The following is a 25460-nucleotide window of genomic DNA, read 5'->3' on the forward strand; positions in this document are numbered from 1 at the left end:
ACTGCTTGCTGGTGGGAATGTAGGATGGTGCAGCTGCTTTGAAAATCAGGGTGATAGCCCCCCCAGTGTTAAAGGTAGAGCTACCCTATGACACAGCAATTCCATTCCTAGACATATACCCAAGATACGTGAAAACACACGTCCACCCCCAAATTTGTACACTTATGTTCCTAGTAGCTTTATTCATAATAGGCAAAAAGTGGAAACAAACCAAGTGCCCATCTACTGATGAATGGATAAATAAAATGTGGTCCATCCATCCATACAATGGAATATTACTCATCCACAAAAAGGAATGGAGTTTTGATACACACTACAATATGGATGAACCTTGAAAACATTTCGCTCAGTGACAAAAGGATCATTTAGTATATGATTCCATTTATATGAAATGTTCAGAAAAGAGAGATCCATTAAGAGAGAAAGCAGATTAGTGGTTGCTTAGGGCTTGGGGAAGGGAAAGATGGGGAGTGAGTGGGTACAGGATTTCTTTTGGAGGTGATGAAAAAGTTCTAAAGTTGGCTTTGATGGTGGTTGTTCAAGTGTGTAAATCAACCAAAAGCCATCAAATCGTGCCCTTTGGAAGGGTGAATTGTGCAGTATGTCAACTGTATCTCAATGCAGCTGTTATTTTAAAAAGTGTCTGGCACACAGCAAAGCAATCGATAAATATTAGCAATGAACATCACCAGAGAGTTGGAAGGGCTTCCCGTACTCCAGCTGGGCACGTAAGAGAAACATTTGTTGCATCAAAGAATCAGATTACAGCAACCCCATCTAAAAACAAGGCATGACTCAGGAGAAGGACACTCAAAAAACAAATTGCTTAAACCCAGTATCAAAACATGAGTTGGTGGGATATAAATGTGTCCACTCTTCTTAGCATAGTCCTCTCTGAATTTCAGGTGCTGTTAGATGCAAGAAATAAGTGAGGAAAATAGGTGTGGCCCCAGCCTATAGCCAGTGGTGAGACGGATGTAAAAGCCAGAGATTATTATTCAAGGGAAAAGGAAAATCTAATTCTCTTTCTGATTAAAAGGACTATTCTATAGATCCATAAAGTCAGGGGAGGAGTTAAGCCCTGGGAGGAGAAGTGTGGGGAGAAGGAGATCTAAAATAATCTGATGGCACCACTATTCAGAATAGCAAAATGTGGAAAACAACCCAAATATCCACCTGCTGATGCATCGATAAATAAAGTGTGTTCTAACCATACAATGGAATATTACTCAGCCAGAAAAAGGAATGAAACGTTGATCCATGCTAACCACATGGATGGATTTTGAAGACATGATGCTCAATGAAAGAAGCCAGGTCACATACTATATGATTCCATGTTGTATGAAATGTCCAAGAAAATCTATAGAGACAGAAAGCAAGTTGGAGGTTACCAGGAATGGAGAGAGGGGAATGGAGAATGACAGCTAATGGGTATAGAGTTTCTTTGGGGCATGATGAAAATGTCTTAGAACTAGTTAGAGGTGATGGTTGTGTGACATTGTGGGTAGACTAAATGCTGCCGACTTGCACGCTTTGAAAATAGTTAATGGCTAATATTATGTGATATGAATTTTACCTTGTGGTAACTTGGAGCTGTACGGACCCCAGAAAAAAACATGTTCTTAAATCTAAGCTACTGCTGAGGCTGTGAGCCTATTGTGGGACCTTCTGATGAGGTGATTTAAGCTAAGGTGTGACCCAATTCAATGAACGGTGGGTCTGAATCCTCTTAGTGGAGTCCTTTATAAGAGAATATAATTCAGTCAAAAAGAGAGGAAGCCACAGAAGCAAGAAGTGAAATCAATGAAACCTGGAAGAGAGGGGAGAGACCAGCAGACACTACCATGTGCCTTGTCATGTGGCATCTGGTCTTTGGGGAAGAAAGCATCGCCCTTGTGACTCCTTGGTTTGGACATTCCCTGACCTCGAAACCGTGAGCAAATGTACCACCCTATGATGATACTGTGAGCCATCGGCTGTATACTTTGGATGGTTTGTATGGTGTGAATATATATCAACAAAACTGCATCGAAAGAAAAAAAGGTGGCCAAATAAATTCCCATTGTTAAACCCAGTTTATGTCATGGTACTTGCTTTGTGCAGCCTAGGAAACTAACGCATACCTCAATAGAAACATTCAAAAAAGTAAATAGATTATCCTGATGTGGGGCATGGGCTCCTTTAATGCAACAAAGGACAAAGAGGAAGTGCCACTTGGAGCAGGTCACACAGCAAGTCTAGAGACAGAAGTTTTGTCCTATTGGGACTTCTCTCTGCACCAACTCATCAGAGAATAACCCTGACCCTCGGAGTGTCTTCGAGTGGTAGTCCATAGAGCTGTACAGTGCTTAAAAATACATGCTGGCAGCTGGGCCACAGCAGGACTGTCCCTCCATAAGATGGGGGAAACAGAGAAGTTAGGTAACTTGCCCAGAGTTGCACAGCTGGTCAGAAGCAGAGTGGTTGAGATACCAAATTCTAGGGCCACATCACCTGTCTGAGCTCTGATCTGTCTTGGTTGACATCCTGGTTCTATTTTGTGGCTCGCCTTTGGTCCATAGCCTCTGGATAATTAACTAAGATACGGCCCTGCCCTTACCCAAGGCACCTGCCCCCTTTGCCTCCCCCCATCCCTGCCCTCTCTTTATTTTAAATGCTGACATTTTTTTCATTGTGGATTTTTTTTTGCATTCACTTTGATTTTTTTTTAATTTTGCATTAAAAAATTATTTGTTCTTAAGCCTACTTAAAATTAGGCCTAAGAGGAATAAGAGCCACCCTTAAGAGAGCCTCTTTTGTTGCTCAGATGTGGCCTCTCTCTCCAGCCAACACAACAAGCAAACTCACCACCCTCCCCCTGTCTTCATGGGACATGACTCCCAGGGGTGTGGACCTTCCTGGCAACGTGGGACAGAAATCCTAGAATGAGCTGGGACTCAGCATCAAGGGATTGAGGAAAACCCTAGAATGAGCTGAGACTCAACATCAAGGAATTGATAAAAGCTTCTCGACCAAAAGGGGGAAGAGAGAAATGAGACAAAATAAACTGTCAATGGCTGAGAGATTCCAAATAGAGTTGAGAGGTTATCCTGGAGGTTATTCTTACGCATTAAATAGATATCACCTTGTTAGTTAAGATGTAATGGAGAGGCTGGAGGGAACTGCCTGAAAATGTAGAGCTGTGTTCCAGTAGCCATGTTTATTGAAGATGATTATCTAATGATATAGCTTTCACAATGTGAGTGTGTGATTATGAAAACCTTGTGTCTGACACTCTTTTTATCTATGGTACGGACAGATGAGTAAAACATACGGGTTAAAAATAAATAATGAGGGGAACAAACATTAAAATTGAAATATATATACAGTTAGATTCAGGTGTCAACTTGGCCAGGTGAAGGCACCTAGTTCTGTTGCTGTGGACATGAGCCAATGGTATGTGAACTTCATCTGTTGCTGATTACATCTGCAGTCGGCTAGGAGGCGTGCCTGCTGCAATGAATGACATTTGATTTAATCGGCTGGTGCTTAAATGAGAGACTCAACATAGCACAGCCCAAGCAGCTCAGCATCCTCATCTCAGCACTCGCAGCTCAGTCCAGGCCTTTAGAGACACAGAAAGGAATCACCCCAGGGAAAGCTGTTGGAATCCAGAGGCCAGCAGGCATCACCTTGTGCCTTCCCATGTAAGAAAGAACCTCAGATGAAAGTTAGCTGCCTTTCCTCTGAAGAACTAACAAAATAAACCCCCTTTTATTAAAAGCCAATCCGTCTCTGAGGTGTTGCATTCTGGCAGCTAGCAAACTAGAACATCTATATTGGGTAGATGGAAATACTAGTGGTCAATGGGGGTTAAGCGGTATGGTATGTATGAGTTTTTTCTTTTTTCTTTTTATTTCTTTTTCTGGAGTGATGTGAATGTTCTAAAAAAGTGATAAAAATACAACTATGTGATGATATTGTGAGCCACTGATTGTACACCATGTTTGGAATGTCTGTATATTAAGAATGCATGTGCTTATATATGGCTTTTAGCAATAAATACTTTTTCAAAGATTATTTGTCTTGATGACTAAGATTTTTTGGCTGTCCCTTAAATTTTGTAACCCAAGGTGAGCACGTCTCTTGCCTCTATCCTTTTGTTGCTGTTGTTGTTGTTATTATTATTTTTGCATGGGCAGTCACCAGGAATCGAACCCAGGTCTCCAGCATGGCAGGTGAGCATTCTGCCACTGAGCCACCATCACACTGCCCTTGCCTCTATCCTTTTTATTCACCCAGTCCATGACGATTAAGAGTTGGAGACCCAAGCAGACTCTTAATGTCTCTTGATATGGTGCCACATCATTGACAGCACCGCCATCCCCAGCCCTTTCTCCGTTTCCCTCTTAATCAGAGACTGGTAAAGCAAAATACCCTCTCAGACTCCTCTGCAGTGACAGGTGGCTGTGTGACCCCTTCTGGCCAATGCAACGCAATGGGAATTCAGCTGGAAGTATCTGGAAAATAATATGCTTTAAAAAGACAAGCAAGAGACCCTGGCACCATGGGATCAACAATGCTATCCTAACCAAAAAGGGGGAAAGAAGTGTAACAAATAAGGTATCAGTGGCTGAGGGAGTTCAAGTAGAGTGGAGAGGCTACTCTGGAGGTCACTCCTACACAAGCCTCAGTTAGACATTGCTACCTATCATAACTTACCAAACCCCAACCAAAAAAGAGCACCTAGGGTGTTATATAAGATTCTACAAAGATTCCATGCACTAAGGGAACTTTCTAGAAACCTACAGTCTCCAGATGAGTCCCTGGACCAGATAAATCCTGAAATGCAGACAGCCCAGCCTCTCCAGAACATCAGCTAGTTCCATCCCCCATCCCATATTATCAACAGTCTCTTCCAATATGAAAAAGTTAGAATGGCCATAGTCCAAACACCCTTAAAGAGTGGGAGAAAGATCAAAGGTGATGGTGGAGTTATACAGAGAAGGTAGGGTTTAACAAAGGAGTATGAGTGCTGAGTCATTACATTGATATTTCTTTTAGTCTCCAGTATCTTAGAGCAGCTAGAAGTAAAAACCTAAAATTGTGGAATTGTAACCCACGCCAAACTCTGAAATCTGTTCTACAGCTAATTGTTATGTGTTTTGAAATGTATTGCTTATTTGTATATATGTTATTTTTCACATAAAAAAAGAAACCAACTGACAGAAAGAACAAAAAAGACAAGGAAGAGAAGAGAGACTGCTGATGCTGACCCTTCCCTTCTTTTCCTGCCTGGGATGAGGATATGACGCCTGGAGCCACGGCAGCCATTTGACAATCATGAGGCAATAAGCAAAGGGCACAAGAAGCTTAGGACATTGAGAACCTGGCTCTTGATGACAATGTTATGTGGCTGAACCAATGCCAGCAACTATCTACCTACAGATTTCCTATCTGGTGTGAAAAATAAGCCCATATTTCAAAATGTATTGTCACGAATATGCAACTAAGTGATGATATTGTGAATTACTGATTATGCATGTTGTTTTATTTCGTTTCTTTATTTTTTAATTAATAAATAAATTTTTAAAAATTTTAAAAATTAAAAAAAAAGTATTGTCAATCAGGCTTTCTTTTACTTGCAGCCAAATGCTACCTGCTACAATCTTCAAATGGCATTTCCGTGCTGACTTTAGCAGTAACAGTTTTCACCAGGTGTATGTTATCTGTTCAAATGACAGACCCCAAATTTCTGAAGATAGAAGCGTTAAACCCACTCGTGACACTCATACATCATTGGTCGGGGGAATATCAGTACAGCCTCTTTGAAGGACAACTTGACCACAGCTGTCAAAATTTCTAAACATATATCCTTTTTTTTCTCCCCTTTATCACATAAATTTGGTAGTCTGTGGGGCTTAATTCATTACTTTTTTTATACTTAGACTAATTTTTTTAAGTGTTATGAAAGTAGTACATGGGTATGGGGTTTTTTGTTTGTTTAATTCTAAAGAAGAAAGGATGGAATGAATGATAAGAAAACTCTCTCTCCCCTCTCACTCATTCCAGCGACTTAAGCCACAATCACTATCTTTTCCGTCCTTCTTTTGTTATTCGTTATCAGGTATCCGTAAACACACTTTGTTAAAAACAGCAACAATGAAACTGGAAAATACTCTCCACATCTTTCTGCAACTTACCTTTAAGTTGGGAGATATATTTGGGAGATCTTTCAATATTAGCATTTATAGATTGCACTATTCATTGTTGGCGCACATTTGCCTATTTCTAAAAGTTTCTCTGTCTGCTAAATTCCTAGAAGCGGTATGGCTGGGTCAACGAATATTTTATAATTGTAGGAACTGACAACATGCCCTCCCAAAACGCTGTGCCAACGGGAGAGCTGAGTACTCATCACTCACTGCCCATCACACTGGGGATTTAAACCTTTCATTTATTTAGCTTTAAAAATATTAAGTTGCTGTCAACCCACCAATTCCATTCCTAGTCATTTCTCTGAAGACATCCTCAAGTGAACCGGTAAAGATTTACGGACAAGGAAAGGCGTTGCATGATTGTGAGCAGTGCAAATTTCAGACTATAGGAAATTTTCTTCCTGGGGTAATGAAAAAGTGAGAGCTCAGCTCAGTGCAAAAACAATGCAGAAAATTTATGTTTACAGACACAGACGGCCAAGACCTGTTGTTAATGCAAAAGAAACAAGTTGTCATAACCTGTCACAAAGTTACATTTATATAAAAAAATGAAAACACACACACAAAAAACCCTGCATGATAATGTACAACTCCATTTATGTGAAATCCAAGTGTAGGCCAAATTAAACCAGGATGAGGAATCAGAAAGTGAGGTGCCTGCAGAGTAGAGAAAGGCGAACCTACTGGAAAGGGGCAAGAGAGAGTTTGGGGGGAGGAGGGAGGGTATGGAAATCGTCTGCATTGTGCTTTGGGCTGTGACCAAAACAACCGTCAAAACTCCAGGAACTCTGAGCAGCTGTGGCAGCAGGAGGGGCGACAGCGCCCAGCACCCCAGCACCCCAGCACCCCAGCTTTGCAACAGTGTCTCAGCTTGCCCGGCTCAGTGCCTCAGCTTGCCCGGCTCCACTGCCAGATGCCCAAAAGGAGGTAGAGGAGACTGAGGTACACCTGCTCCTAGGAAAATGGAAACTAAATCAAGAAGGCTGCAAGAAAAGATACATGCAACCTGTAGGGAAAAAGATACAATGTGTTCATTCTATCCATTTAAAAAAAATTTTATAAATAAATAGGTGAACAAATGTTTAAATAAATTTAGTCAACTGAAATGCTAGTTATCAATGAAAGCGAGTGATAAGGAGTATAGAAAAAATAGGGGAAACAAAGGCTAAAATATATTGGATAGATGGAAATACTAGCAGTCAATAAGAGGGAGGGGTAAAGGGTATGGTATGTGTGAGGATTTTTTCTTTTTATTTCTTTTTCTGAATTGATGCAAATGTTCTAAGAAATGGCCATCGTGATGAATATACAACTCTGTGATGATGTTGTGAGTTATTGATTATATACCAAGAATAAAACGATCATATGGTAAGAATGTTCAGTTTTGTATGTTGTTGTTTAAAAAAACATAATAAAATTTTTTTAAAAATCCCCACGATTTACTTCACAGAAAAAAAAATTTTTTTTAAGTTTGTAAACTGTTAATAGTGTTACTGTGGCATGTGGGACAAGAATGACTTCTTATAACATATAGACATATACACACACATACACACAAATGCATGCACACCTGTGTTATTTAAATATTTAACAGGTTTTACAAATATTTAATGACTACAAATGATGGACATTTTTCAAGGGTTTACAATGTGCCAAGCCATGCATGTCTTTTTAACACCACCAAGGTAGGCAGATGGGCCTTATCATCTGCCCCATTTACAGATGAGAAAACTGAGACCAAACAGGGCTAGGAAATGTGCCAAAGTGCTCAGTTACTAAAGGCAATGGAGCTGAGTTTCCATCCTCAGCAGACTCCACTGCACCAAATCAGACTTTTCCAGCACTTGGCAAACAAACCCTGTTACCACTTTTTTTCGACATTCGCAGGCACCTCCTGCTTCACTGGCAGAGCCCAGGGGTTTCTCCACCCACACGCCCTTCTACACACACACACACACACACACACACACACACACACACACACACACTTCCTTCACAGGTGTCCGCTCCATGGACAGAGCCGGGAACCATGAGCTACCTTGCTAACGCTGCCACCAGCATCTCTTGTCCCACAGCCTGCTCAAATATTTGCCAGGTTGATTTTCCATTCAAATAGCCAAACCCAGGTGGAACAGCCTTAGGAAATTCCCCCCCAAGAAGGCGTTACTTGGTTGTGAAACTACCCACTGCGTGTCTGGTTTTAAATTTCAACCAGATCACCCCATGGAGCCACCTGCTTCTACTTCCTGAAAGTCTACAATACAAACACCAAGAAAAAAAAAAATCCACCAAGAAACCAGGGCTTCCAATCCCAAGGGAGGCCGCCGAGGTTGCCACGGGTAGATTCTGAATATCGCCTGCTAACATTTATTGAGCATTTACTGTGTGCCAGATGCCATGAATATATCAAGCCCTCTAAACACACTGCTAATACATACTCTGGGTTTCCTGCCGTAAGACCTGACCACCAAGCTTAAGAAGTATGGTTACAGTTCTGGAAGTCAGAAGTGGGAAACGGGCCTCACTGGGCTAAAATCGAAGTGTCAGAAGCCTGCACTCGTCCTGGAAGCTCCAGGGAAGAATCTTGTTTCTAGAAGTTTTTCCAGTTTCTAGAAGCTGCCCGCATTCCTGGGCTGGTGGCCCCCTCCTCTTGCGGCCTCTTTCAATCTCTCTCTCTCTCTGACTCCAATCCTCCTGTCCCCCTCCAGTCTCCCCCACTAGGTCTTATAGGGACCCAGTGATGACATTGCCCCCCACCCCCAATAATCCACGAGAGTCTCCCCATCTATAGGGTCCTTCACTTAATCCTACCTGCAAAGTCCCTTTTGGCACACCAGGTTCCATGTTTGCAGGTTCCAGGGACTAGAATGTGTGGGTTTTTTCTTGCTTTTTTTTTTTTTTATGTGTATGGGGGCGGGGAGGGGTTATCCTGTCATCCAAATAGCATAAAGCAAACTGCCATCATTAGCAAACACCATAGAGAGTGAAAGCAAATATGATGGAAACCAAACAAGGAAATTGAAATTGAACTTTAGTTAGTGGCGGGCTCCATATGTGGGGAGAGCTGCCTTGCTCAAAAAGGAATGTTAAATGGCCTGTGGAAGGGGTGGGGGTGGGGGCGTCAAGGAAACATCAGTCCCCAGCTTTTCCACCCCTCCACCCCACCTCATTGTTAGGTCTGAAAAGAGATCACTCTCTAAGAGATACAGCTACCAGTGGAAGATGACTCATGCTTTGGGAACCCCAAGACTGCCTCCCCAGACCTGGTGGGGTCCCAGTACTCTTCCAAGCTCCTCTCCCTCCACTTCAACCCCCACTATGACCGCCCCCAGACCCTGGAGAGGTGCCTGGTGGGATCCCAGGTGCTCATGCCTACCAGGGAGGGAGGGAGGGGTCTGGTCAGGTGACCAAGCTTTAGACACTCAGCACACTTCCTCCCCCCCAGCCCCTCCCAGCTTTAAGCCACCTCGGCTTTGGCACCTGCTCTGAGTCCAGGTTCAGCAGCCAGTGATGCGAGAACTTCCGAGCCTCCGTTGGCAAAGAGATCAGCCTGTCCCTGACCTTGGATTTCACACGGTTTAGAGAAGCGATGTGTTTGTTTGTTTTCCATACTAAATTCTCCAAATCTGTTGTATAACACACTTTTTTCTTTTTCACACTTGTGGACTCACTACATTTCAAGAGCTCTGTGGCCAGGGGCTACAGAGAAGAATGGCGCAGCCTTAAAATATTCCCGGTGACACCCCCACGCACCTCTGGCCTTGCCTTCTGGGCCCTAAGGTCCCCCTAGGTCTGCCCTGCTACCCCCCTCGTCCCCCGCCCCACCTCGGTGTTGCTGCACGATAAACGTAGCCGAACATGCAGAGTAATTTATTCTTCCACCACTAGCCTGGGCGGCAGATCTTTAGCTCCATTTCACAGTTCCAGAAACTAAGGTCCAGAGAGCGAATGGAGGAAGCCAGGGTTGGCATTCCCGTCCCAAATGGGTGGCCCGCGCCTGGGCGCCCGGCCACGTGGAGGTTCCGGGGCCTGGAAGGGAGGCCACGCGGCTACGGCCCCAAGGGGCGCTGCGCAGGACTCCACGTGGCTCCGGCCAGGCTCAGCCTCTGATCGCGCTGGCTGAATCCTCCCTGAGGGTCCCCGGGGTTCCCGACGGCCCCAGGCCACCTTCCACCACCCAACAACCCACCCAATCCCTTAACCTGGACTGGGAGCTGCGGTCGGAGCTAGGCGACCCGAGCTATTGGCCCAGCCCTCCCCAGCGGCCAGCTCCGTGCGCTCCGAGGCGCACAGGTCCGCGCGCAAGGAACTCCCGCTGGCTCCCAGGGGCGCTTCCCAGCGGTGCCAGGAGGTCCCCAAGGATGGATCATGAGCACCACAGCTCAAAGTTTGGGTAAGACAGAAGCGGGGAGGGAGTCTGTGTCCACGCCCCGAGCGGGAAGGTGGTTGGGGCGGGGGGGTCCTTTATCCACCCCAACTCCCCATAAATACTAAGCGCTCCCCGTCTGCCCCCCAAATGCAGCTGGAGCTGCCGTGGGACGCGGCCGTCACCTGAAGCCCCTCCTTACCAAATGCCCGGCGCCGCGACTCTCGGCCAGCCTCTGGCGACTGCGACAGCAGCCACGCGCCGGCCAGCGCATTTAGGGCGTCGCCCGGCCCACGCCCACCAGCCGCTCACTCAGACTCAGGCACACTGCATTTCCCTCTTGCTCTCTCCACCCCTATCCCCGGCACCCCCTGAGGGCACACGGCCAATCGCAGCGCGGAGCCCGGACGCGCCACCAGCCCCTAACCCCGCCCTCCCCGAAAGGGGCCACCCGCGGTCATTGACCCCGTGGCCCAGCCTGGGGTGGAGGGGGGAGGTGGGCCGCTGTTAGGTTCGGGACCTCTGATCGTTTTCCCCCCACCTCCTCCCCCGGGGACCCGCTGCGTTCGGGTTTCCCCCGACTTTACAGGTTTGTTCATTCACGAGTTGAATTACAGTTATAAGTTGGTACTTCTCCAACGCGACGGGGCCTGCCTGCTACTGTGGTGCCAAGTTCCACGAAGCCAAACCCTCTAAAGCTGATTCGCGCCGTCCACCGTGTCTCGCCTTTGAACGCCTGGCAGTGTCCACGAGGGTTTTAAATGTTACCCTCAGCAATCCATCGTGAGGGTTTTAAGATAAATCCTATGGGAAGGCTTGACAGGAAAAAGCGTGGTGGAATTATGCAGAGAGGGTGCGGTTTAGCAAACCAGCTGGAAGGAAAAACCTAGAGCTGGGGAACTGCAACACACACCAGACTCTGAAATCTGTCCTACGACTAATTGTTACAACGTACTTTGACATTTATTACTTATTTGTGTATTCGTTGTTTTTCACAAAAGAAGAAAATAATCGATTGTGATGATAAAAATATATGTATACTTATTTATTCATTCTAGCCTCCAATGTTCTGGGGCAGCTAGAAGGAAAAATCTGAGATGGTGGAATGGTAGCCCATGACAAACTCTGGGATATGTCCTGTAACTACTTGTTGAAGAGTGCTTTGAAAACTAATGCTTTTTTCTTTCTTTGCGTTGTATATGTATTATGTAATTTTTAAAAATGCTACAGAAAAAAAAAAAGCAACAGCCCCTGGGGCACCCTCCTTTACCCCCAGAATGATTGCGCCACCCCACCCCCACCCCAGCAAGCCCTTTTATTTTTACACGCTGCTTCTAACAATAAGAAATATTTGCACACAGTCAGAATTTCCAACAGTGTAAAATAGTCTGCAAAGATGAAGGATTTAATGGCCCTCTCACCACCCCTTGACTCACCTGGTTCCTTTACCTTATGCAGACGCAGTTGAAAAGAGAAAAATAAAATGAATGCATATGTCAATGCATATGTTTATATTATGTTTGTTATATGTGATATATTATTTATGCATATATATTATACATATTCACACATATATATGCATATATATACATACATTTGTAATATATGTAAATAATATATGCAGTATTCTACTTATTATTGATTAGTTAATATTTGGAGCTATTATTCTATATCAAGACATTAAAGAGTTTTCTCTTTCTTTTTTTAAAGCACAGCATGGTATTCCTTTGCTTGGAAATTCTACAACCTGACCATCCCTTATTACTGAGCAATGAGCTTGTTTCCTATCTCTTGCTCTTTCAAATGAAGCTTCAATAAATGACGTTGCAGCTACGTAACCAAGAAAGCAGGATTTAAGGGATGATTTTGGTTACTGAATCAGTATATAGATAATCCTTTTTGCTTTCTGGTATACTGGAGGGGAATTCCTGAAATCTCTAGCTTGTAACCCAGCTGCCTTGATGTCAGATAAGGTCTGATGATGGTTGTACAGCCCTTATCTTCCGTCCCTGGGATTGTAAAAACCTTGTGACGGAGTTTCATCTGAACCGAGTTATCCAGCTTTTCAACTTTAGAGTCTTGTAATCACTAAAGACAGTTCTTAATGTTTATTAATGAAGGGCCTTGGGTCAACCCAGAGCTAACCTACCCCCAAGTCCAAAATAATATTGATATCCGAGACTGGATCTAACCAAAATGGGCCCATATGACATCCGAAGTAGCTTAGACTTTTAACTTAAATTCCCTAGACCCCATTCCACCATTTTCTTAAGCTCATTCTGTGATGAAGCATATGCTCAATCTATGCAGGCTCAGTCATTAGCTAGATCATTTCTAATTGCATCATCTGGGGGGCCTGTGCGTGTTACCCTGAAACCCAGCCCATCTTTTTCGCTAATGAAACGATCAGAATTACTGCAGTTGGGAGACAGATTTTGGGCCACTAGCCCATCTGCTGTCCTGTGAGGCACTGAGCGATCAACTCTTTCTCTCTTTGAAACTTCGGTGTCTCAGGAATTGGCTACTGAGTGCAGTGGGCAGAAGAATCCACGGCCTTTGCCTGGTAACACCCACGTTGTTTTTCTAGTGCTGTGAATAAATCTCCAGAACAGATTTCTACAAGGGGCAGCGCTGGGTCAAAGGGTATCTTGATTTTTAAATTTTGCTGGGGAGACTGGCAGGATAATACTGTTCCATCCCACCCCCCAAAAAAAGTTAAAAATAAAAAGGTGTCTGCATCCCAACCCCTGGTATCCATAAATACCTTCCCTGACCTGACAAAAGGGACTTGGCAGGTGGGACTAAGTTAAGATCTTCAGATGGAGAGGTAATTCTGGATTTTTCGGGTTGGCCCAGAAAAATGGCTCTTATAAGAGAGAAGCAGAAAAGTGCCACCCAAAGCATGCAGGAGGCTTCTAGAAGGCAAGGAAACAGATTCTCCCCCTGAAGTCTCCAGAAAGTATGCTGCCCTGACAACCTATAGACTTCTGACCTCAGAATTGCAACATAATGCATGTGTGAGTACATTTTTAATTTTATGGTGTTAGCAAACCTATGTACCATGAATGTTCCCATTTTAAATATACAATATAGTGGCATTCATTAATTCATTAATTATATTTACAATGTGTTGCTGCCATCACCACCATCCATTACCAAAATTTTTCATCCCCTCCCCAAACAGAAATTTTAAACCCATTAAGCAATAACTCCTCCTCCCCTCCTCCCCACAGCTTCTGGTAACTTCTAATCTACTTTCTGTCTCTATGAATTTGCTTAGTCTAGATGTTTCAGATAAGTGGAATCATGCAACTTTTGCCCTTTTGTGTCTGGCTTATTTCACTCAGCCTAATGTTTTCAAAGTTCATCTGAGTTGTAGCGTGAATCAGAACTTCATCCCTTTTTATGGCTGAATAATATTCCATTGTCTGGATAGATCATATTTTGTTTATCCATTCATCAGTTGATGGACACTGGGGTCACTTCCACCTTTTGTATAATAATATAAAGAATGCAAATTATACCTAATGCTGCTATGGATATTGGTGTGCAAAAAATTGGTGCGTGCTTGTTTTCAATTCTTTTGGGTATATACCTAAGAGTGGAATTGCCAGGTCGTGTGGTAATTCTATGATTAACATTTTGAGGAACTTTCAAACTACTTGTGTTGTTTTAAACCATTAAATTTGTGTTAATTTGTTACCGCTCCAATAGAAAGCCTATACAGCTGGACTGTGTCAAATTACTCTCCAAGGATATTGTATACATGTAAACACCTGGCAAGGGTGTAAGAGTTTCCCTTTCCTTCTGCCTAGACAAGGTATGTTTGTACATGTTTTTTTCTTTATCAAACTTTTGCATCTTTGCTAATCTGATAGATGAAAGACATTATGTCTTGGTAGGATATCCACTTTTTAATCTTTCTGCACTTTTCTGAGAGTTGACTCCACTCTCTTTAAATTAGACACTTCTCCCTCCACTGCTTATTTCTTGTTCCATTAAAGTTACCCAGCCTTCCTTCTGGATCTGGAATTATTTCATTCACTTATCCCCTTCCATCCTCTCTCCTCCCTCCCAGGAAAGTTCTGCTGCTGTTTTTTAATTTAATTTAATTTTTATTTTTTAGAGCCTCTGTTGAAGCTTTCTCGAATATGATCCGATACAGCAAGGATCAGGCAACTTTTTTTCTGTACAGATCCCAGAGAGTAAATATTTAGTCTTTGCAGGCCAGGCTGTCGCTGTTGAGGCAACTTAACATTGCTATGAAAAGAGCCATAGACAATGCATCAATGAGTGGACGTGATTGTATTCCAGTAAAGCTGTATTTACAAAACCAGATGGTGGGCCAGATTTGGCCCCTGAGCCATAATTTGCTGACTCCCTGGATCATACCTTTCTTTACCCCTATATAAATTCAGGTGAATAACATGTAAGTGTGGATTATTAGGTTGGGCTCCTGGTCAACTTCTTTAAAATATAAACCAACAGCTGCAATAGGCCCTTTGTGTCCCTGTCTGTCCCATTCCTGTTTGGGATGCTGATGTGAGGGCTGAACTCTCACAGCCATTTTGGACCTTGAGATGCATTTCAGGATGGAAGGCATTCTTTATGCATCTGACTAATTCTTCAGTGATTGCTCAAAGCCCTGAAACATTTTCATTTATTTAGATTTTTTTAGTCTATGACTTTCTTTCTTTCTTTCCTTCCTTCTCTCTCTCTCTCTTTTTTGGCATAGGCAGGCTACAGGAATTGAACTCTGGTGTCCGGCATGGCAGGTGAGAACTCTGCCACTGAGCCACCATTGCCCACCCTTTAGTCTCTGATTTTCTTGCACAACTTTTTTGTTTTCCTTCCAGAGTTTCTAATTGACTTTTTGTTCTGATGGATAAGTGAATCTTATAATCCCTTCACCATATCCATAATGTCTTCCAGTTTCTTACTTGATCTTTTGTTAACTTAAAAAGTTTTTATTAGAATAATGATTACTAAAGGTAGGTAGTTTTTCATACCTAAAAATATAACAAATATAGTTTGGGGGTAGATTTAAATAATTTACGTAGCTGTGAGTATATCTCACATAGAGATTGTGTTATATATGAGAAGTCTGTCAAACTCTCTTTGCTAATTTGAGTGAAGCATTCCTGCCAAAGCTTTTCTGATAGCAAACCATGAGTCAGAAGCAGCTGAGAATCTGAAGTATTCCGTTTTAAGGAGGCAAGTTTGCGTGTGTCTCAAGTTCTATGTACAAATATATTTGGATGGTATTATACTAAAGCTTTTTGCCCAGATTTTTCACCACACCTTTCTTTCCTCATCTTAACATTTTTATTATGGTGACATATATGGAACACAAAATAGCACATTTTTGCCACTTTCACGTGTACAATTCGGTGATATAAATTATATTCAAATGTTGTGCTACCATCAGTACCATCCAGTACCAAAACCTTTTCATCAACCCAAACATTGAACAATAACTGCCCATCCCTCCTGCCCCAGCCCCTGGTAATTTGCCATCTGCTTTCTGTCTCTGTGAATTCGGTTAGCCTAGGTTTTTCGTACAACTGAAATGAAGTCATACAATGGTTGTCCTTTCATGTCTGGCTTTTCTTCAGTCAATGTGTTAGCTTCAAGGCCCATTCTTGTTGCATCATATAGCAGATCTTCATTCTTCCTTCTAGCTGAGAAATGACATCACTGTACGCCAGGGTCTCTCAGACTTGGCACCATCAACATTTAGGGGCCAGATGATTTCCTGGGGTGGGGGCCATCCAGGGTACAGGTAGGGTTTTTGAGCAGCCTCCCTACTGTCCACCTACCTGATGCCAGCAGCACCCCTCCAAGTTGTGATGACAAAAAATGTCTCAAGACTGCAAAATGTCCTCTTCAATTCTAAATCAGCTAGCATAAGTACTGGGATTTGGGCTCCAGCTTGTTTGAGTTTGAGCCCCAGTTTTAACAATTATTAACTGTGTGGTTTGGGGCAACTCCTTGAAGCACTCTGTGCCTCAGTTTCCATGGTGGAAAAAATGGGAATGACAATAGGATCCACTTTATAGAGTTCTTTTGAGGTTTCTAATTAAGTCTTGCCTTTGTCTATGAGGTATTTTGTCAAGGAGTTTGCAATGGTTAACTCTGGATGTCCACTTGACTAGGTTGTGGTGTCCAGTTGTTCGGTCAGGCAGGCTCTGGCATGATTGTTGCTGTGAGGGTTCTTCGTAAATGAATTTACATCATTAGTCAGTTTATTGCATCTACAGTCAACAAAGGAGATTGCCCTCAGCAATAAGGGGCATCTCCTCATCAAATCAGTTGAATGTCTTAAAGCCAGAACTGAGAGTCAGAAAGAAGAATTTCTATCTCTTTCAGTCAGCCAGCTTCTCTGGGGAATTCAACTTCACCTTCATCCGAGTTTCCAATTTGTAATCTGGCCTACAGAATTCATACTTGTCAAATCCCTATGGCCACATGAGCCAATTCCTAGAATAAATTTTTATATTCTTTCTCTCTGGAGAACCCTAATACAGATTTACTGTAAATTTGTATGCCATGAAATCTATAATGTAATTAATTACTTAAGGTATTATTTTTAAATGGTGTCTGTGTGTATGTTGATCAGGCTCAGCTTTCCATGTGGATCAGAAAATAGTGCAGTGGTTAAAAGCTCTGGTAATTAGAAAGACCCACTGTGAAGACCTGATTCTACCATCTCCTCTCTGTGTGAAGTTGGGCTAGTTTTTTAGACTGACAGGGTCTCAGTTTCCTCACTGATAAAATGGAGACAGTCGAAGGACCTACCTGTATCATGAAAATGAAAAGCCAGCAAGAGATAAATGTTTAGTTAGAGAATAGCCTGCACAAATAGTAGACCTCAACAATCACCAGAAACGAGTTTGAATTGGTCATCAAAAACCTCCCAACAAATAAAAGCTCAGGACTAGATAGCTTCACATGTGAATTCTAACAAGCATTCCAAGAATTAATACCAATCCAATCCTACTCAAACTCTTTCAAAAAATTGAAGAGGAGGGAACACCATCTAACTCATTCTATGAACCTGACATCACCCTAATACCAAAGCCAGACAAAGATACTACAAGAAAATAAAATAACAGACCAATTTTTCCAATGAATGTATATGAAAAATCCTTTACAAAATACATGCAAATCGAATCCAACAGCACACTGAGAGAATTATACATCATGGCCAAAGTGGGATTTATTCCAGGTATGCAAGGGAGGTTAAAAAATACAAGAAAATTGAGAGACTTCCTGGAAGATGGCGGCTTAGTAAGACGCGCGGATCTTAGTTTCTTCTCCAGGACACCTACTAGGGGAGTAGAAACGATACAGAAAGCGCCCAAAGCCACAACAGAGATAAAAAAGACAGCGTACCCCATCCTGGAACGGCTGGCTGGCTGAGAGAAGCAGCTCGGGTGAGATCGCCGAGGCGCGCGGGCCTTACCGGGCGGGGTGGCAAGCGGCCGGAGTTATTCCCTTCCCCCTTCCCCGGCCGGCTGGGAGAATTGGAGAGGCGGTCCCCTGAAACCAAGGCGGCTGGTGCCCACACCACGCGCAGCCCCTGGACCAACTGAGAGAATTGGATCGGAAACCCCCAGGCCACGGAGAACGGTGACGGGTGGGGGAGGCCCCTTCCAAACCCGTGACTCCCGGGGAACGTGCACTCTCTCAGGCGGGCCGCTGCCGCTGGCGCCCTCCCGCCACGCTTGTTGCCCAGGGCTGACTAGGAAATTCGGACGGGCTCTTTCCCTGGCTGCGGCGACCAGCAACCCTCCCTGCGTTCGGACCCCGGGCCGGCTCAAGCCGCTTCGGCTAGCGAACCCCCAGGACGGCGAGAGTTTTCCAAAGTTTAAGGTCCCACAGCACCTTTTACTGGTGGGACCCGCAGACAAACGTGTGCCACGAGCGCCACCTACTGGGCAGGATAAGAAAAACAGAACCCAGAGATTTCACAGAAAAATCTTCCAAACTTTTGGATCCAATACCCAGGGAAATCTGTCTAAATGCACAGACGCCAACAGAAGATAACGGATCACGCTCAAATAATTGAAAATATGGCCCAGTCAAAGGAACAAACCAATAGTTCAAATGAGATACAGGAGCTGAGACAACTAATGCTAAATATACGAACAGAAATGGAAAACCTCTTCAAAAACGAATCGATAAATTGAGGGAGGACATGAAGAAGACATGGGCTGAACATAAAGAAGAAATAGAAAAACTGAAAAAGCAAATCACAGAACTTATGGAAGTGAAGGACAAAGTAGAAAAGATAGAAAAAACAATGGATACCTACAATGATAGATTCAAAGAGACTGAAGATAGAATTAGTGATTTGGAGGATGGAACATCTGAATTCCAAAAAGAAACAGAAACTATCGGGAAAAGAATGGAAAAATTTGAACAGGGGATCAGGGAACTCAAGGACAATATGAACCACACAAATATACGTGTTGTGGGTGTCCCAGAAGGAGAAGAGAAGGGAAAAGGAGGAGAAAAACTAATGGAAGAAATTTTCACTGAAAATTTCCCAACTCTTATGAAGGACCTAAAATTACAGATCCAAGAAGTGCAGCGCACCCCAAAGAGATTAGACCCAAATAGGCGTTCTCCAAGACACTTACTAGTTAGAATGTCAGAGGTCAAAGAGAAAGAGAGGATCTTGAAAGCAGCAAGAGAAAAACAATCCATCACATACAAGGGAAACCCAATAAGACTATGTGTAGATTTCTCAGCAGAAACCATGGAGGCTAGAAGACAGTGGGATGATATATTTAAATTACTAAAAGAGAAAAACTGCCAACCAAGACTCCTATATCCAGCAAAATTGTCCTTCAAAAATGAGGGAGAAATTAAAACATTCTCAGACAAAAAGTCACTGAGAGAATTTGTGACCAAGAGACCAGCTCTGCAAGAAATACTAAAGGGAGCACTAGAGTCAGAACCAAAAAGACAGAAGAGAGAGGTATGGAGAAGAGAGTAGAAAGAAGGAAAGTCAGATATGATATATATATAATACAAAAGGCAAAATGGCAGAGGAAAATATTATCCAAACAGTAATAACACCAAATGTTAATGGACTGAATTCCCCAATCAAAAGACATAGATTGGCAGAATGGATTAAAAAACAGGATCCTTCTATATGCTGTCTACAGGAAACACATCTTAGACCCAAAGATAAACATAGGTTGAAAGTGAAAGGTTGGGAAAAGATATTTCATGCAAATAACAACCAGAAAATAGCAGGAGTGGCTATACTAATATCCAACAAGTTAGACTTCAAATGTAAAACAGTTAAAAGAGACAAAGAAGGACACTATATACTAATAAAAGGAACAATTAAACAAGAAGACATAACAATCATAAATATTTATGCACCGAACCAGAATGCCCCAAAATACGTGAGGAATACACTGCAAACACTGAAAAGGGAAATAGACACAAATACCATAATAGTTGGAGACTTCAATTCCCCACTCTCATCAATGGACAGAACATCTAGACAGAGGATCAATAAAGAAATAGAGAATCTGAATATTACTATAAATGAGCTAGACTTAACAGACATTTATAGGACATTACATCCCACAACAGCAGGATACACCTTTTTCTCAAGTGCTCATGGATCATTCTCAAAGATAGACCATATGCTGGGTCACAAAGCAAGTCTTAACAAATTTAAAAAGATTGAAATCATACACAGCACTTTCTCGGATCATAAAGGAATGAAGTTGGAAATCAATAATAGGCAGAATGCCAGAAAATTCACAAATACCTGGAGGCTCAACAACACACTCTTAAACAACGAGTGGGTCAAAGAAGAAATTGCAAGAGAAATTAGTAAATACCTCGAGGCAAATGAAAATGAAAACACAACATATCAAAACTTATGGGATGCAGCAAAGGCAGTGCTAAGAGGGAAATTGATTGCCCTAAATGCCTATATCAGAAAAGAAGAAAAGGCAAAAATGCAGGAATTAACTGTTCAATTGGAAGAACTGGAGAAAGAACAGCAAACTAATCCCAAAGCAAGCAAAAGGAAAGAAATAACAAAGATCAGAGCAGAAATAAATGAAATTGAAAATATGAAAACAGTAGAGAAAATCAATAAGACCAGAAGTTGGTTCTATGAGAAAATCAATAAGATTGATGGGCCCCTATCAAGATTGACAAAAAGAAGAAGAGAGAGGATGCAAATAAATAAGATCAGAAATGGAAGAGGAGACATGACTACTGACCTCACAGAAATAAAGGAGGTAATAACAGGATACTATGAACAACTTTACGCTAATAAATACAACAATTTAGAGGAAATGGACGGGTTCCTGGAAAGACATGAACAACCAACTTTGACTCAAGAAGACATAGATGACCTCAACAAACCAATCACAAGTAAAGAAATTGAATTAGTCATTCAAAAGCTTCCTAAAAAGAAAAGTCCAGGACCAGATGGCTTCACATGTGAATTCTACCAAACGTTCCAGAAAGAATTAGTACCAATTCTCTTCAAACTCTTCAAAAAAATCGAAGTGGAGGGAAAACTACCTAATTCATTCTATGAAGCCAACATCACCCTCATACCAAAACCAGGCAAAGACATTACAAAAAAAGAAAACTACAGACCAATCTCTCTAATGAATACAGATGCAAAAATCCTCAACCAAATTCTAGCAAATCGTATCCAACAACACATTAAAAGAATTATACATCATGACCAAGTAGGATTCATCCCAGGTATGCAAGGATGGTTCAACATAAGAAAATCAATTAATGTAATACACCATATCAACAAATCAAAGCAGAAAAATCACATGATCATCTCAATTGATGCAGAGAAGGCATTCGACAAGATTCAACATCCTTTCCTGTTGAAAACACTTCAAAAGATAGGAATACAAGGGAACTTCCTTACAATGATAGAGGGAATATATGAAAAACCCACAGCTAATATCATTCTCAATGGGAAAAAATTGAAAACTTTCCCCCTAAGATCAGGAACAAGACAAGGATGTCCACTATCACCACTATTATTCAACATTGTGTTGGAGGTTCTAGCCAGAGCAATTAGACAAGAAAAAGAAATACAAGGCATCAAAATTGGAAAGGAAGAAGTAAAACTATCACTGTTTGCAGACGATATGATACTATACGTCGAAAACCCGGAAAAATCCACAACAAAAGTACTAGAGCTAATAAATGAGTACAGCAAAGTAGCAGGTTACAAGATCAACATTCAAAAATCTGTAGCATTTCTATACACTAGTAATGAACAAGCTGAGGGGGAAATCAAGAAACAAATCCCATTTACAATTGCAACTAAAAGAATAAAATACCTAGGAATAAATTTAACTAAAGAGACAAAAAACGTATACAAAGAAAACTACAAAAAACTGCTAAAAGAAATCACAGAAGACCTAAATAGATGGAAGGGCATACCGTGTTCATGGATTGGAAGACTAAATATAGTTAAGATGTCAATCCTACCTAAATTGATTTACAGATTCAATGCAATACCAATCAAAATCCCAACAACTTATTTTTCAGAAATAGAAAAACCAATAAGCAAATTTATCTGGAAGGGCAGGGTGCCCTGAATTGCTAAAAACATCTTGAGGAAAAAAAACGAAGCTGGAGGTCTCGCGCTGCCTGACTTTAAGGCATATTATGAAGCCACAGTGGTCAAAACAGCATGGTATTGGCATAAAGATAGATATATCGACCAATGGAATCGAATAGAGTGCTCAGATATAGACCCTCTCATCTATGGACATTTGATCTTTGATAAGGCAGTCAAGCCAGCTCACCTGGGACAGAGCAGTCTCTTCAATAAATGGTGCCTAGAGAACTGGATATCCATATGCAAAAGAATGAAAGAAGACCCATCTCTCACACCCTATACAAAAGTTAACTCAAAATGGATCAAAGATCTAAACATTAGGTCTAAGACCATAAAACAGTTAGAGGAAAATGTTGGGAGATATCTTATGGATCTTACAACTGGAGGCGGTTTTATGGACCTTAAACCTAAAGCAAGAGCACTGAAGAAGGAAATAAATAAATGGGAACTCCTCAAAATTAAACACTTTTGTGCATCAAAGAACTTCATCAAGAAAGTAGAAAGACAGCCTTCACAATGGGAGACAATATTTGGAAATGATATATCAGATAAAGGTCTAGTATCCAGAATTTATAAAGAGATTGTTCATCTCAACAACAAAAAGACAGCCAACCCAATTACAAAATGGGAAAAAGACTTGAACAGACACCTCTCAGAAGAGGAAATACGGATGGCCAAGAGGCACATGAAGAGATGCTCAATGTCCCTGGCCATTAGAGAAATGCAAATCAAAACCACAATGAGATATCATCTCACACCCACCAGAATGGCCATTATCAACAAAACAGAAAATGACAAGTGCTGGAGAGGATGCGGAGAAAGAGGCACACTTATCCACTGTTGGTGGGAATGTCAAAGGGTGCAACCACTGTGGAAGGCAGTTTGGCGGTTCCTCAAAAAGCTGAATATAGAATTGCCATACGACCCAGCAATACCATTGCTAGGTATCTACTCAAAGGACTTAAGGGCAAAGACACGAACGGACATTTGCACACCAATGTTTATAGCAGCATTATTTACAATTGCAAAGAGTTGGAAACAGCCAAAATCTCCATCAACAGAAGAGTGGCTAAACAAACTGTGGTATATACATACGATGGAATATTATGCAGCTTTAAGACAAGATAAACTTATGAACCATGTAATAACATGGATGGACCTAGAGAATATTATGCTGAGTGAATCCAGCCAAAAACTAAAGGACAAATACTGTATGGTCCCACTGATGTGAACGGACATTCGAGAATAAACTTGAAATATGTCATTGGTAACAGAGTTCAGCAGGAGTTAGAAACAGGGTAAGACAATGGGTAATTGAAGCTGAAGGGATACAGACTGTGCAACAGGACTAGATACAAAAACTCAAAAATGGACAGCACAATAATACCTAATTGTAAAGTAATCATGTTAAAACACTGAATGAAGCTGCATCTGAGCTATAGGTTTTTGTTTTGTTTTGTTTTGTTTTGATTTGATTTTACTATTATTACTTTTATTTTTTTCTCTATATTAACATTCTATATCTTTTTCGGTTATGTTGCTAGTTCTTCTAAACCAATGCAAATGTACTAAGAAATGATGATCATGCATCTATGTGATGATGTTAAGAATTAATGATTGCATATGTAGAATGGTATGATCTCTAAATGTTGGGTTAATTTCTTTTTTTCCGTTAATAAAAAAAAAAAAAAGAGAGAAGGGATAATTGGAGCTGAAGGGATACAGACTGTACAACGGGACTGGATATAAAAACTCAGAAATGGACAGCACAATACTACCCAATTGTAATGCAATTATGTTAAAACACTGAATGAAGCTGCATGTGAGGTATAGGTTTTTTGTTTTTGTTTTTTTTGTTTTTTTTTCTTTCTATTATTGTTTTAATTCTTATTCTGTTGTCTTTTTATTTCTTTTTCTAAATTGATGCAAATGTACTAAGAAATGATGAATATGCAACTATGTGATGTTATTAAGAATTACTGATTGTACATGTAGATTGGAATGATTTCTAATTGTTTTGTTAATTCCTGTTTTAATTAATAAAAAAAATACAAGAAAATCAATTAATATAACACAACACATATGCTGGTTTGAAAGGATGCATGTCCCCTAGAAAAGCCATGTTTTAATCTAAATCCCATTTCATAAAGGCAGAATAATCCCTATTCAATACTGTATGTTTGGAACTGTAATCAGATCATCTTCCTGGATGATGTGATTTAGTCAAGAGTGGTTGTTAACCTGGATTAGGTGACGTCATCCCCTTCCAACGTGAAATAGTTAGAATGGCCATAGCCCAAAGACCCCTAAAGAGTGGGATAGAAAGATCAAAGGTAATGGTGGAGTTACGCCGCGAAGATAGAGTTTAACAAATGAATGTGATTGCTGAATCATTTTGTTGATATTTCTTTTAGCCTGCAGTACCTTACAGCAGCCAGAAGTAAAATCCTAAAATTGTGGAATTGTAACCCATACCAAATTGAAATCTGTTCTACAACTAATCGTTGCACTGTGCTTTGAAATTTATTGCTTTTTTGTATATGTATATCTTTTTTCACTAAAAAAGAAAAAAATGTGATGATAAAAAAATATGTATTCCTTCTAGCCTCCTACATTCTGGAGCAGCTAGAAGGAAACATCGGAGACGATGATATGGTAAACCTATGACAAACTCTGGGATCTGTACTGTAATTACTTGTTGAAGAGTGCTTTGAAAACTATTGCTTTTTTTCTTTCTTTGCTTTGTATATATGTTACATTATTCAATTTAAAAAGTTTAAAAACAAAAACAAAAAAACAACCACCCATGTGTCCAACTTCTGAGAGAGATACACTGTCGCAATGGCCCATCTCTTCCAGATCGGGAGGAATCAATCTAGGCAGAGCTGTAGCTCGAACTGTTTTGCACGGTCTTCTGGATCCCATTTTTGAGTTCAGCCTCTCCAACATGATATTGTATTTATTGGCATAATGAAGAGCCATGCCTTCCACTTTGCCACCTGCTACTATGACATTTGCACCAGTATCAGCAAGAGCTTTCACTTGTGCATCCATGAAATTTTCTTCTCCTTTGCTAAAATTTATCAATTCTTCAGCAGATTTTATCAGTACCGTTCCCTTAGTTTCTGTTATCATGCCATCAAAAGGACAACAGTACACTGTTATTTTTGCATCTTTGACAGATGTTACATCACCTTCAGTTTCTTTCTTAAAATCCATGTCATGTAATACTGAAAAGGAATAGATACCAGAGCCCTAA

At 41.4% G+C, this 25460-nt stretch overlaps 1 protein-coding gene across 3 annotated transcripts in view; it reads right to left on the bottom strand.

The window, feature by feature from the left end:
• LOC143650329 (long-chain-fatty-acid--CoA ligase ACSBG2-like) overlaps positions 1-10898 on the bottom strand; it is a 68064-nt gene extending 57166 nt beyond the window's left edge. For 2 of the 3 annotated variants that reach the window (XM_077120976.1, XM_077120974.1), the window contains exon 1: positions 10766-10898. The gene's annotated coding sequence lies outside the window, so the exon portion shown is untranslated. Of the gene's footprint in view, positions 1-9008; positions 9083-10765 lie in introns of those variants that run through there. The other variant, XM_077120977.1, reaches the window with a different exon arrangement.
• Positions 10899-25460: the final 14562 nt, after the last annotated feature.

Source organism: Tamandua tetradactyla, chromosome 11 (genome assembly GCF_023851605.1).
Source record: "Tamandua tetradactyla isolate mTamTet1 chromosome 11, mTamTet1.pri, whole genome shotgun sequence".
In the NCBI taxonomy this organism is placed as follows: Eukaryota; Metazoa; Chordata; class Mammalia; order Pilosa; family Myrmecophagidae; genus Tamandua; species Tamandua tetradactyla.